Source organism: Mobula birostris, chromosome 13 (genome assembly GCF_030028105.1).
Source record: "Mobula birostris isolate sMobBir1 chromosome 13, sMobBir1.hap1, whole genome shotgun sequence".
NCBI lineage: Eukaryota > Metazoa > Chordata > Chondrichthyes > Myliobatiformes > Myliobatidae > Mobula > Mobula birostris.
This window is the reverse complement of record NC_092382.1, coordinates 37807760-37820954: the sequence shown is the minus strand read 5'-3', so window position 1 is coordinate 37820954 and position 13195 is coordinate 37807760. Positions and strand designations below refer to the sequence as shown.

The 13195-nt window shown below is 44.9% G+C and overlaps 1 long non-coding RNA gene across 1 annotated transcript; it reads right to left on the bottom strand.

Annotated features, from left to right (window-relative positions):
• Positions 1–1705: 1705 nt before the first annotated feature.
• On the bottom strand, positions 1706–12895 carry LOC140207538 (uncharacterized). Its single transcript, XR_011888580.1, has 3 exons — positions 12797–12895; positions 10052–10188; positions 1706–1794 (listed from the first exon to the last, which is right to left on the bottom strand). It is a non-coding gene; the product is annotated as an uncharacterized lncRNA (long non-coding RNA).
• Positions 12896–13195: the final 300 nt, after the last annotated feature.

Sequence of the window (13195 nt, the reverse complement as noted above, 5' to 3'; positions counted from 1 at the left end):
TGCATTCCACCAGCATTTTGTGTGTGTTGACTGCAGTCAGCTCGACTTCTTCAGTCTGCAGGAAATTTAAGGGAAACCTCTTCACCCACAGAGTGGTAACTGTTTGGAACCCATCACCACAGGGAGAGCGAGAGGGGAACGACAGGGGAGGATTGAAAAGGACTGTCATGGAACTGAATCACTGGCAGGGTCCAGCCGGCCTGAGCTGACTCTCTACTGTACACTAGTTGTGTTATAAATTCAGTAAGTACCAAAGACAGAATTTAAAATAGAACTGATTTATTTATCTCAGATCCAGAATATTAAACTCCAGTCACATTGAAGGTGAATATACAGCAGAAGAAACTCCTCCCATGCCCAGTGACCAGGGTGCAGAACTGGGTGTAGTGAGCAGCAGCAATAATTACAGAGTTCAGCACCGACAGTCACTCTCAAAATTGCATCAGCAATGGAGATGGACAAATATCCGGCAAGCAGCTTATTGAAACTTTCTCCCCAGTGTGAACCCGGCAGTGTGTCAAAAATGTAACATGCTGTAAAATTTCAGTGCTCATTAATGTTTCACTGCTGTGGTAATGGTTTCTCTGTAGGCTACGACTAGAGACAACAGGGTTTTGGAATGTGGGGATATCCACTGAGAGAAATGTTATTCTTTCTTGTGAGTCTGCAAGAGAGATTTTCACAGCCTTTTGCTGGGGAGAGATGAGAAAACATGAATGGAGAGAGTAGGCCCCTTTTCTCTTTTTTGTATTCTTTACTTAACCCTATTGTCGAAGTAAGAATTATAAGGCTCAATCGTTTAATTACATATTGTGTACTGTTTGTTATTTCGGGGTACTGATTTGTAACAGGAAACACATTGCGCAGTATCCACCCAAACAGGATTTCTTAAGTTTGGCCCGGTTGGGGCGGGGGGGGGGCGGTTATCACCCCCTATATTAGGCTGCTAGCCAAAGCGAAAGTTACATAAGGTTAGATGACTGAGTGAATCACTTCCCACATTCACAGCAGGTGAACAGTCTCTCCCCAGTGTGAACTCAGTGATGCACATTTGACTGAGAACTGACTGGTGCGCTTGTAAGCTAACTAACTGTGTGGATCACTTCCCACAGTCTGAGCAGCTGCATATCCTCTCCCCAATGTGAACTCTGATGTACCTTCAGCTGAGATGACAAAGTGAATCCCTTCCCACTGTCTGAACAGGTGAACGGCCTCTCCCCAGTGTGAACTCACTGATGTACCTTCAGTTCATATGAGCCAGTGAATCCCTTCCCACAGTCCGAGCAGGTGAACGGCCTCTCCCCGCTGTGAAATCTCTGATGTGCCTTCAGTTTAAATGAGCAGGTGAATGCCTTCCCACAGTCTGAGCAGGTGAACGGCCTCTCCCCAGTGTGAACTCGCTGATGTGCTCAAGGTCAGATGACCGAGTGTATCCTTCCCACAAATTCAGCAGATGACCAGCCTCTGCCCAGTGTGAACTCAATGGTGTGTCCACAGATGGGAAGATCAACTGAATCCCTTCTCACCCACAGAACAGGTGAATGGCCTCGTCCCAGAGTGAACTTGCTGACGGAATCTATTCCCAATGTCTGAACAGATGAATGGTTTCCCCCCTGTGTAAAGTGACGGGTGTGCCAGTCAGTCAGATGACCGAGTGAATCCCTCCCCACAGTCTGAGCAGGAAGAATGATCAAGTGAATCCCTTCCTCCACTTCTTAAATATCTGGACAGAGACAGGAAAACTAGTGTGTTGTGTTCAGGATTCTCGTAGACAAATTCTTTGTCACTTTTAAGCTGCAAAAAGATTTAGAAAATCCATCAGTGGGTGTCGGACAACATTTCAGATGAGATCACTTGAGTTGTCAAGGCAGGATCTGACATCACACTGTTACAGTGAGGTTCAATCCAAGTTGGAGAGAGAAATCATCTTCTAACTGGGCACAGTGCTGGTATCTGAAATGGCCATCAAATTCTCTGATGCTCTTCCTGTCTCTATAAGAATGGGGCATTTCTGCCATCTCCAATCTGTGACCTTGCTCAGTCTTACTCTCTCTATTGCTATTATTCCCTGTTCCCACTGAGCTGTATGGGTGCCTGGCCCCACAGTAACTGAAACACTCTCACACAAATAGCTGGCAGTGTATTCCATGTATCCACCACTCTCTGGGTAAAAAACTTACCCCTGACACCCCCTCGGTATCTGTTTCCAAACACCTTAAAACTGTGCCCCCTTGTGTTAGCCATTTCAGCCCTGGGAAAAAACCTCTGACTATCCACACGATCAATGCCCCTCATCATCATATGCACCTAAAAAAGGGAATTAACACATTACTTTGAGGATTTGTTAGAAGTATACAAAATTATGAGGGTATAGATAGGGTAAATGAAAGCAGCTTTTTCCACTGAGGTTGGGTGGGACGACAACCAGAGGTCATGGGTAAGTGGGGAAGGTGAAAATTTAATGGGAACATTTGGGAAAACTCTTTACTGGAATGGTCGTGAGAGTGTGGAATGAGATGTCAGCACAAGTGGAGAATATGAGCCAGATTTCAACATTTAAAAGAAGTTTGGACAGGAGCCTGGATGGTGGGGGTATGGAGGGTGATGGTCCCGAGGCAGGTAGTTGATTTAGACAGCTTAAATGTTTTTTCAGCATTGACTAGTTGGGCCAAGTGGCCTGTTTCCATACTGAACTTCTTTATGTTTCTATGACAGAGAAGCTGGCCAAACTTGTTTGGAAGGGAAAGGGTAGGAGTAAGAACGAAGCAACAATGGCTGGAGTTTCTGGGAGTAATTCGGGAGGTGAGTGATTGATACATCCCAAAGAAGTGGAAGCATTGGAAAGGCAGGAGGACACAACCGTGGCTGAAATGAGAAGCCAAAGCCAACATAAAAGCCAAAGAGAGGACAAACAAAAGAGCAAAAACTATTGGGAAACTTTTAGAAACCAATAGAAGATGACTGAAAAAAAAGTAAGATGAGCGCAGAGCATGGAATTATGATATTGTAGTCACTAATGAGTCTTGGTAGCACTCAACGGTCTGAGGCATTTAGAGGAACAAAATAGCCAGGGCCTCAATATCTCTTGAAAACAAAGGTTCCCTGCACCAGCTGCATTTCAACTTTTACTTTGGCAGGCACATACAAACTCTACATATTCAAATTTTCACTTCTGAAGGCCTCCCACTTACCAGGTTCTCCTTTGCCAGAAGACCACCTGTCCCAAACTACATTTGTCAAATGCTTTCTGATATCATCAAAATTGACCTTTCTCCAATTTAGAATCTCAAACCATGGTCCAGACCTCTCTTCTTCCATATTTACTTTGAAACTCATGGCATTATGATCACTAATTTCTGTCACCAGCCCTGGATCATTTCCTAACAAATTATTGGACACTTTTACGTCAGGACTTCTACGTACTGTTTAAGGGCACATTTGACAAACTCTACCCCATCTAGTCCTTTTACAGTATGGAGTCCCAGTCAATATATGGAAAGTCAAAATCAGTTACTGAATCAGCTTTGCTTCTTGGCATGGTCTGCAATCTCTCTACAAATTTGTTCCTCGAAATCCATCAGACTGTTGGGTGCAACAAACTCCCAGTAATGGCCAAAATTTCATAATTCCCTGTCCTGAGCTCATCTGGCTTTCCTACGATGCTTCTTGCATTGTGATATACACAGCTCAGCACATTCATCGCACCATGCTCAGCCATTTGATTGCTGACTCTGTCTGAGATCTGAACAACATCTGACTGGTGTCAAGAAAACAAACTCTCCCTCATTGTCACAGAAACAAAGGAGCTGCTTGTGGACGACAGGAGGACTGGAGACAGGCTAACCCCTATTGACATCAATGGATCTGGGGTTGAGACGGTGAACAGCTTTAAATTCCTCGGCATAAACATCACCGAGGATCTCACATGGCTGTGTTTTGACCGAGGATCTCACATGGCTCTTTCACATCAGATGGTTGAAAAAGTCTGGGATGGGGCCCCAAATCCTAAGAACTTTCTACAGGGACACAGTTGAGAGCATCCTGACTGGCTGCATCACCACCTGGTATGGGAACTGTACTTCCCATAATCGTAGGAACCTGCAAAGAGTGGTGTGGACAGCCCAGCGCATCTGTAGATGTGAACTTCCCACTATTCAAGACATTTACAGAGACAGGTGCGCAGAAAGGGCCCGAAGGATCATTGGTGATCCAAATCACCACAACCACAATCTGTTCCTGCTGCTACCATCCAGGAAATGATACCACAGCAGAAGGACCAACAGTCTCCGGGACATCATCTTCTACCAGGCCATCAGAGTGATTAATTGATTTCTATGTTATATTGACTGTCCTATGTACAAACTATCTATTATATATTACTATAAATTACACATTGCACATTTAGACGGAGATGTAACGTAAAGATTTCTACTCCTCATGTATATGAAGGATGTATGTAATAAAGTCAATTCAATTCAATTCACCCTCTCCACTATCTGTTCTGTCATTCGGGCTCCCATCCCCCCTACAACTTATTTTAACCACATCACCCCCTCCCCCCACGCGAGCACTAGCAAGCCTTACCACGAGGGTATTAGTCCACTCTCGTTCTGTTCTCCGAACTAACGAATCTGCTGTCATCCCTTTGAATATTTTTCTGCTAGGTAATATCTCCAACAGCTTCAAAAGTGTGTGGGATAGCAGCAAGAGTACTCTGTGATGGCTGTTTAACCTCATTCCCCTTCGCGATTCTCACCCAGTTTCCTGTGTCCCGCACTTTGGGTGCAATTCACCTCTCTTCATGTCATATTTATCACCCCCTCCAACTCCTGGATGTTCTGGAATTCATCCATTTCAAGTTCCAACTCCTTAACATACAGGGTTACAAGCTGCAGCTGGATACACTACTTGTAAGTGAGGGCATCAGGGACACTGGAGGTCTCCCCACCTTCCCACCAATGTCCCCTATAATTTGTAATGACCAGTGTGCACATAAATCTTGTACTGTGCATTTTTTAACCCAGTGACAAAATGTGCACAGTGAATTTTATATATAGAGATATTCATTTTAACAGCTAGCAAATCACTGTCGTTAAGAACTTTGATCTCCTCTGGGTTCGATCGAGTTCATCTGCACTCTCACATAAACTATGTAGCAGGACTGTAATGGGTAACAAAGTATTTTCTCACCAGAGCTTTTGCACGTTGTCCATATGTGGTTTGCTTGCTACATTACGCTTTAAAAAGTCAGATTTCCAAATATCATTCCACTTCTTCCCACTTGTGAATTCTCCAGCGACTTCTGTATCACCACAAACACACAGGTAACACTAGTTTCTGTATTGGACATAAATATTTTCCCTGAATCTTCCTGAGGAATTGAGGATATATTAAAAAATCATTTCGAACCTATGTAACCTCTGGCTAAAAGAATAATTGGGACTGAACAGGAATTTTTGAACTGAAGTAAACTCTGTCTTCAGCGGTTAGCTAAGACAGACTCATTACCAGTTCTCTGCGGCTTGCAGAGAGACACACTGAGAGCTGAAAGCATTATACATTGTACTCTCATTAGTTGATAACATAATACATTGTACCGTCGTTTGAGTAAAGGGAGGAGGACTCACTGATAAGGACAGGAATGAACATCTGTCTGTAATTAAGTCAGGGCCTTGCAAAGGGAACAACTGACAAGGACTGGATAGTACATCCATCTGTAACTAAAACCTTGATTTAGTGAACTCTCTTATCTAATTAATTAAGTTTTGCACCAACAGACATGGTGGCTGTATCAGTTCTAATAACATCTACCAATAGTAATGCATGGGGCTTACTATGTATAAATATAAGGCTGTAACCTGACTAAGGTATTTACTTGTCAGTTGGTGGCAGTGCTTACGTGCCTTTCCTTTGACAACATGGGTGTCAAACTCCTGCAGGAGAATGCACAATAAACTGTGGTGACGATAAGAAGCTGGTCTCCTGAGTTTTATTCAGATTCAACTTTAACATTTGGCATCACAAACAGGATCCCAATATCGGGAGTGCCAAGCAGACTCTGGTGGGATATTACCTCATGAGAAAAAGCAGTAAATTTAATATGGAAAAAGAACTGTGGAAAGAAGTGGAAATTGTTGAAAAGGGAATGGAAGGAAAAGGCAGATGTAAAGTGGAACAGTATATTATTAGCAAGTTGGAGGAATAATGCATGTGAAAAAGGGATAGAGGTATGCACTACAGAAGGAACGCCAAAGGTTGGGAGACGCTAAAACCGGAGTGTAAATGGTGGATGGGCGCTGAAAACAAGAGCAGGAAAAACAACGTAAGCAAACCAAGGCCGGCCTAAATAGGAGAGAAGGGCAGGAACATTGTTCTAAAGTTCGAACTGATAGGGAAACAAGGATCCCGAACCCATATCTGGCAGACCGACCCTGTTTGAGGACAGTGACCGTGATGAGGAGTGGGCACCCACCGTAACTCCTCCCCCACCTTACCAGGGGCCAAGTGCACCCAGTGCTTCTGAATCCCAATCCTCCCAGTGCTCAGATACGGTGGCGGCTCAGGTAAAACAGCGGCATCAGGGAAGGGGAGACTCCCGATACCCTAAGATCCACACAGGGAATAACGAGGATTACTCCGAGACAGGGAGGGAAGAATCCAATAAAACCCCAGAGTTAATGGCTCCACAAAGACAATTGCCCACCCAAATGCTGCCCAATCCACGAGCAGGACTGCCTTCAGTGATTCCTGTGTATGCACCCTGGAAGCCTCAGGAAATGATAATGATCATGAATCAGAAAAGAAAAACCAGCACAGTTTGCTCAGTATGTCCGCAGTACTACACAAATGTTTAAAGTGACACCGCAAGATTTATTCAGTCTCTGCTGCATGATTCTGTCAGCCGATGAGGGGTGGAAATGGAAGGCAGAATTGAGATACCAAACCTATCAGGAGTTTCAGGCAGTAAACCATAATGAGAATGAACAGACAGACCAGATAATTCAAGCCTTGGAAAGGGCTCTCCAGCAACTCGTAAACATCACTAAAGTACAAGAAGTCAAACCTCCACCAGGGGAAATTGGGACCAGATTATTGGGACCAATTTGTGGCCTGCTAAGGCACCTTCACAGGACACCAAGCCTTTAATGGTGGTAATCCATCCCTACAGTTTGATGTCTTACTGCTCCAATGCTTACCAATTAAGTTAGCCAATATGATTAAAACAAATAATATCGATTGGCCTACATGATCGAAATCAAATGCAACAAGCTTTGACATATTATTGGGACCCAGCTTTCGAATCCCGATCAACCCCGAAGGGAACTAATATTAAAGGTGAATATGTTTAGCGGGAAGCAGGACGTGAGCGGACTATATCTGGGGAACAGAAATGGGAACAAAAACCTACCAAGGGACAGGTGGGGACAACAACGTGTTCAGAAATTGACAAGCAAGGATGCTTCCTACCGTGATTACCACCCCTCAGGAAGAGCCCAATGTGGTAATGCAAGTTGCTGGAATTCCACTTCTGTTTATGATTGATATGGGGGCAACCACAACCACTCTCGATCAGGAAATAGTATCGGAAAAGGAATTTCAGCTATCAGACACTACAATCAGTCTGTCTGGGTTCGAAGGCACAGAATGTATGTATTCACGTACCCAGCCACTGCAGGTGGATTTCCAGGGGAACCAGTGTGAGGTTTCATTCACACTCTCCACCATTCGGGGTGTAATCTTACAGGGAGAGACTTGCTGTGTCCATTGGAAGTCAAGATTCTATGCACAGACAAGGATATCAACCTGGGACGAGTTAATAACTGACATCCTCCCCAGTTACCGTCCTCCACCCCCCCCCCACCCCCGCTGTGGTGGGCACTTAATTTGGACCCCACTTCGTTTGAAGCCCCTCTGCCAGTGGTTCATCCCCATGTGACTCTGTGCTATGAGCCTATGGGGTGCTCAACTGAGGAAAGCCAATATTATGCACCCTTCGAGGGACAGAATTTCCCACTCATGGTGTTTGGAGAGGTTAAAGGAAGAGAGGGCAGTGCATTACTGGACTGTGCAGCAGACAAAAGTGCGAACATTTACACCGACTCCTGTTATACATTTGGAATTGTACATGACAACGGGCCAACTAACTAAAATTCTCCAAGCATTACATTCACAGGTATGACATGCTTACAAGGAAGAGAACTACCCCGCAGAGAGGAGTGACTATCCCACCACAGAACCTGGGGATTTTGTCCTGATCAAGAACTGGGATCGAGGGAAACTCAGACCTCGGTGGAGAGGATCGCATCAGGTGTTGCTGACCACTCCCATGGCTGTGAAACTGAAGAGGCAATCTCGGTGGATACATCGAACAGACAACAAACGTGTTACTGCAGGAACTGAGTAGAAGGACTCTCTCAGACTAAAGGAAAATATATTGGCTGATAGTGGTGTTTGTGTTTGTGACTTTGAGAAGGCTCACCCAAGCATCTGGGGCCCCCATGTTAACACCTTTCTGTCACACCTATGCCAAACAGGTAGAAGTAGGGGCCTGCTGGGTTTGTACCGAAATTCCCCAGCATGGTAAAACTATGATTCCAATGTCAGTAATCACGCTCAACCAGACTGAGGAACTCCCAGCCTGGGCTTTCTCAAATATCACCCGGGGAAGTGAGGTGAGGAACTGTGGTCCAGTCAGAGATGACTATGGCTGTCAGTGTCTTGAGGGATGGTATCTCAGGCCTCCACCAAACAGAACTTCCTATACTGGGAAACATGCATCCTGGCCATACTTGCAGGTGCCCAACAGCGGAGAGGAATAACTGAGACTGAGCGATTTTGGATGATCGCTTTTCTCTCCTATGGAGTAGCCAGGAATTCACGAGAGAGAATCAATTTGGCTACAGTACTTGAGGAGCTGGCCACAATACTGCAGGGGCCCTGACAGAAACACAGGCCCAAGTAACAGAAATATCCACTGAAATGACTGCAATCCGGCAAACAGTCGTACAGAATCGTATGGCTTCAGATTTTATCCTGGCTGAGAAAGGGGGAACCTGTGCTATTATTGACACAGAATGCTGCACCTATATCCCTGATGACTCTACTAACATTACATCCCTCTCCGAGCACACTGCCAAGGAGACTGACAGCATCAAGAAAGTAGGGCAGGGTTTACACGGGTTCACCGAAGGGTCGAAATGGTGGTCTTCGAAGGCCTGTTCGGTAATATCTGGGGCGTGTTATTGCATTATGACCTAATACTTGCACATATCATTGTTATAATTACTGATGTACACTGTTTTTACTCACTGATAAGTCAATGCTGTACTCAATTGCTTTCTCTGTAAATTATTACAGCTTTGTTGATCATATAATGATCAAAAGGAGGGAATGATAAAGTATGTAAAAGGGTTAACACTTCATTAAACAATAGCAGCCTGCTTTTCTGAAAGAAACTGCTGATGATCAACAGATGTGCTAAGCCATGCTGAGCCATATTTCTTCTTGAGGGTAGCTAGCTAGGGTTTCAGGATGCTTATCTCCCTGTGCACTCATGCATAGAGATAGGACAGCTTCAGTCTGTTCTGTGTGTGTAAGCCATGATGACTACTTTGTAATTTGTCTTTAGGGGTTGTCATGTTGTAAATAACTTTGGCTCCAGCCTGTCTTGTGTGGGGGGTATCTGGACGGATATACCTGTGGTGTAAGGGGAATTGTTAGTCAGTTAGTGGATTGACCCGGAATAGTCATTGACTGTTTCTGTTTGAGCGACTAACTGAGTAAGCCCCGGGTAATTGGAATAAAGAGTTTGTACTTTTACTGTCTCTGAGTGACTTTGTTCAGATTCGACTTCCACAGAATAGGAATGGTTTTAAATAGCAGGGCTGCTGGAAGCACATTACCAGACCTGGAGTGATTGCAACTGGGTCTGACAGAGGCATAACTGGTTCTTCTGGGCACATTCAGTCTCACTCCAACTATTTCCCACTTCCTTTGTACATGTATGTAATGTAATGTCAAAATGAACAGTGTTTGAGTAAATGACACTCACCAAACTTTCCCCTGACCGAATCACTGGATTCTCCAAGTCAGATGGGTCCTCTCCAGTTGATGCTCCCAATCTTCGGGCTGGTTCACTTGTTGCTGTTCCCTTGTATTCTTCCAATAAATCTCTTACCACAGGTCTAACTTTAACATTAAAGACAATGAAGCACTTTAACAGTACAAAGGAGAACCAAACATTTCTGCTTGATATTACTAAGAACAAAACTGACTGAAATTTAAACATTGAAAGCAGATATAATGATCTCAGTGAACAATCTTTTATTGTTCCTCACATGTCACAAAACAATATGGAATAAGAAGGAGCCATCATTCAGTCATGGTGAGACATAAGACACAGGAACAGAATTAGGTGATTTGACCCCTCTGGTCTGCTCCACCATTCAACCATGGCTGAGTTTTATTCCAACACCATACTCCTGCCTTCCTCCTGTAAACCTGAAGGTACTTAGTAATCATGAATATATTAATCTCTGTCATAAATATACCCAAATAGCAGCCTGAACCAACCTCTGTGGCAACAACTTCCACAGATCAGAGATATTTTGGCCAAAATTTTTTTCTCATCTCAGTGTAACGTTCCGTTATATTGGCTCGTGTATGTCTAGGGGAAATCCCGCCCAGCATCTGCTTCAACACTCCCCTCAGGAACAGTCACCGCTCGAATCAATCACAAACATCAATCATCAGCCAGCACACCCAGTAAATTTTAACACATACACTTTATAGATATTACTAATTCTAGGGCATTAATATACATTTGATACAGAGAGGAAAGTAATGGAAAAAAAAGGCGCCAACATTTATCAAAGTCCAAGTTCTTCGCGCGCTACCGTTGGAGCTCAATTCGACGTCAGACGACCACCCGGATCCTGTCGACTCACGACTCGGGACCACCCTGAGTGATTGACCGGAGCATCTCCGCACGTCCGCGGTCCTCCTCGTCTCTCCTCCGACTCCCCGCCAAAACTCAGTCCACAGTCATATCATACAGAATGGCATCCGAAAACAAAACAATACATAACCACCCATTGGCTAATAGAACCCCGTTATCTCATTTTAAAGTAAACAAACTGTTAGCGCAAACTCTCTTCAGTGTTAAAGCACAACAAAGCCGCATTCCCCAGACTAACATAACAAAATTCCCATTTTAAATGTAACAAAAGAAAGAAAAACAAAAAAAAGAAAGAAAGGGAGGCATCTTTATTCTGAAACTGTGCTGTCAGATCACTGACCCTCCATCTTACGGAAACATCCTCTCCAATGTCCACTGTATCCAGGCTTTTCAGCATTCGGTAGGTTTACTTAACCATACATCCCTCCACCCCCACCGTCCCTCTGAACTCCATTGATCACAGGTCCAGAACCATCAAATTCTCCTCATACATAAAGCTGATCATTCCTGAGATTATTCTTGTAATCCTCGTCAGCAACAACTGAACAAGTTTCCAGGAGTAACAGATAGATTGGTACCAGGATAATTTACAGGGAACATTTGAGCTTTCTTTACTGTTCTACAATCACAGAACGAGCCATTTCCATTCCCAGGTTAAAACAGGTCCATTTCAGGAAATATAAACCATTCCAGGGTGAATGTAATAAAAAGACACTGGAATTTCCAGAAACACACAGCTGGTGAGGAATAGGTGTGGGGAGAGGAACAAACTTTACAATTCAGGTTAATAACGTTTTGTCAGAATGACTTCAAACATTTTCTGTTCTACCTGCAGATCTCCAGCAACTTGAGATTCTGCTTGATTTCCACCATGTGACAGACAGGTGACAGTGAGTTGGGGGGGGGGTGTTTGCAAACACAGTTTGAACACCAAACTCACGGGTCTATTTCTACCGTTGTAAACATGGAACAGCCCATTTACTCATAGCCTCTCCTTGTGAGGATGGAATGGGAACTCATCCTCTCCTCAGATTAGTAGTCATTGCATCCAAAGGAACTCCAGAAACAAACATCAGATCCCAGACCAGAAATACTCACTCAGCACCTCATAAGCCCAAGCAGCTCGAATCCCGGGTCCATTTTACCTGCATAATGCACCAACTGCCGTCGCTGGGCTCTTAACATGCAGAAGCAATGTGTGGTTAAGTGCCTTGCTCACGGACACAACACGCTGCCTGGACTGAGGGATGAACTCATAACCTTCAGATTGCTAATTCAACTGCTTAACTACTTGGCCACGTGGACATCACAGAAACCATTCTCCCCCCTGGACTTCCCAGTCCCTTGGTAAACCAGGCCGTGAAATCAAAGATCCCCAAAACCTGAGACATTCTCCTTTCTCACTCACCCCAGTCGTGGTGAAGGCACAAGAGCCATAAAGCTTCAGGACAAATGCGAGGAGCCTCAGGAAGTGAGGCGAGTTGGGGAAAGTTAACGGGACTCAGTGCCCAACATCAGATTTCCCAACACAATGTGGAGGAAGCATCACCACCCATTCGGGTATTATAGCAGACACCACATCATCTTGCATCATAAAGAGGAGGGCGGGGCAGACCTGCGGGACACAGCCTCACGTGACCTGTTGGCAGGTCTTCCATTTCAATTCTGCGGAAGTAGACAGCTTGGGCCCCTGGTTTGGATCGTTCAATGCAGATTAAGTGAAGTCTACGCATTTCCGACGAGCCCAGATAACTGGAAATTAAACGAGTAATCGGCCCTCAGTTCGGGGCTCATGGCCAACATCAGATCTTCCCACTCGGGATCGGTCTCAATACTCACCGTTGGGAAAGTGATATCTTCGGCCCGCAGACAGTGATCCCGACCCCCGGCTTCACGACCCAGGAGGCGAGGACCCCTTGCCGATCACGTAGAAGATGCCCTTCAGCACTGAGCGGAAAGGAAAACACCAATCACTCGGAGACAGAGGGCATGCGCGAAGTGATTGTTGCATCATCGGGAGGGCGGGGCCTCGGAAACAGACGCGCAGATGCTGCCCATCTGCGGTTAAGCGGGAGGGGCAAAAGGGATTATGTGACCGGTGGGGTCTCCCACCCGAGGCAGAGACTCCAGCTTCCCACTACTCTATAGAAAGAAACAAACTTGCCGCTCACATCTCCTCTCACATTAAACGTATTGCACATTTCAACCCCCAGGAAAAATATATCGTTTGTCCACTCT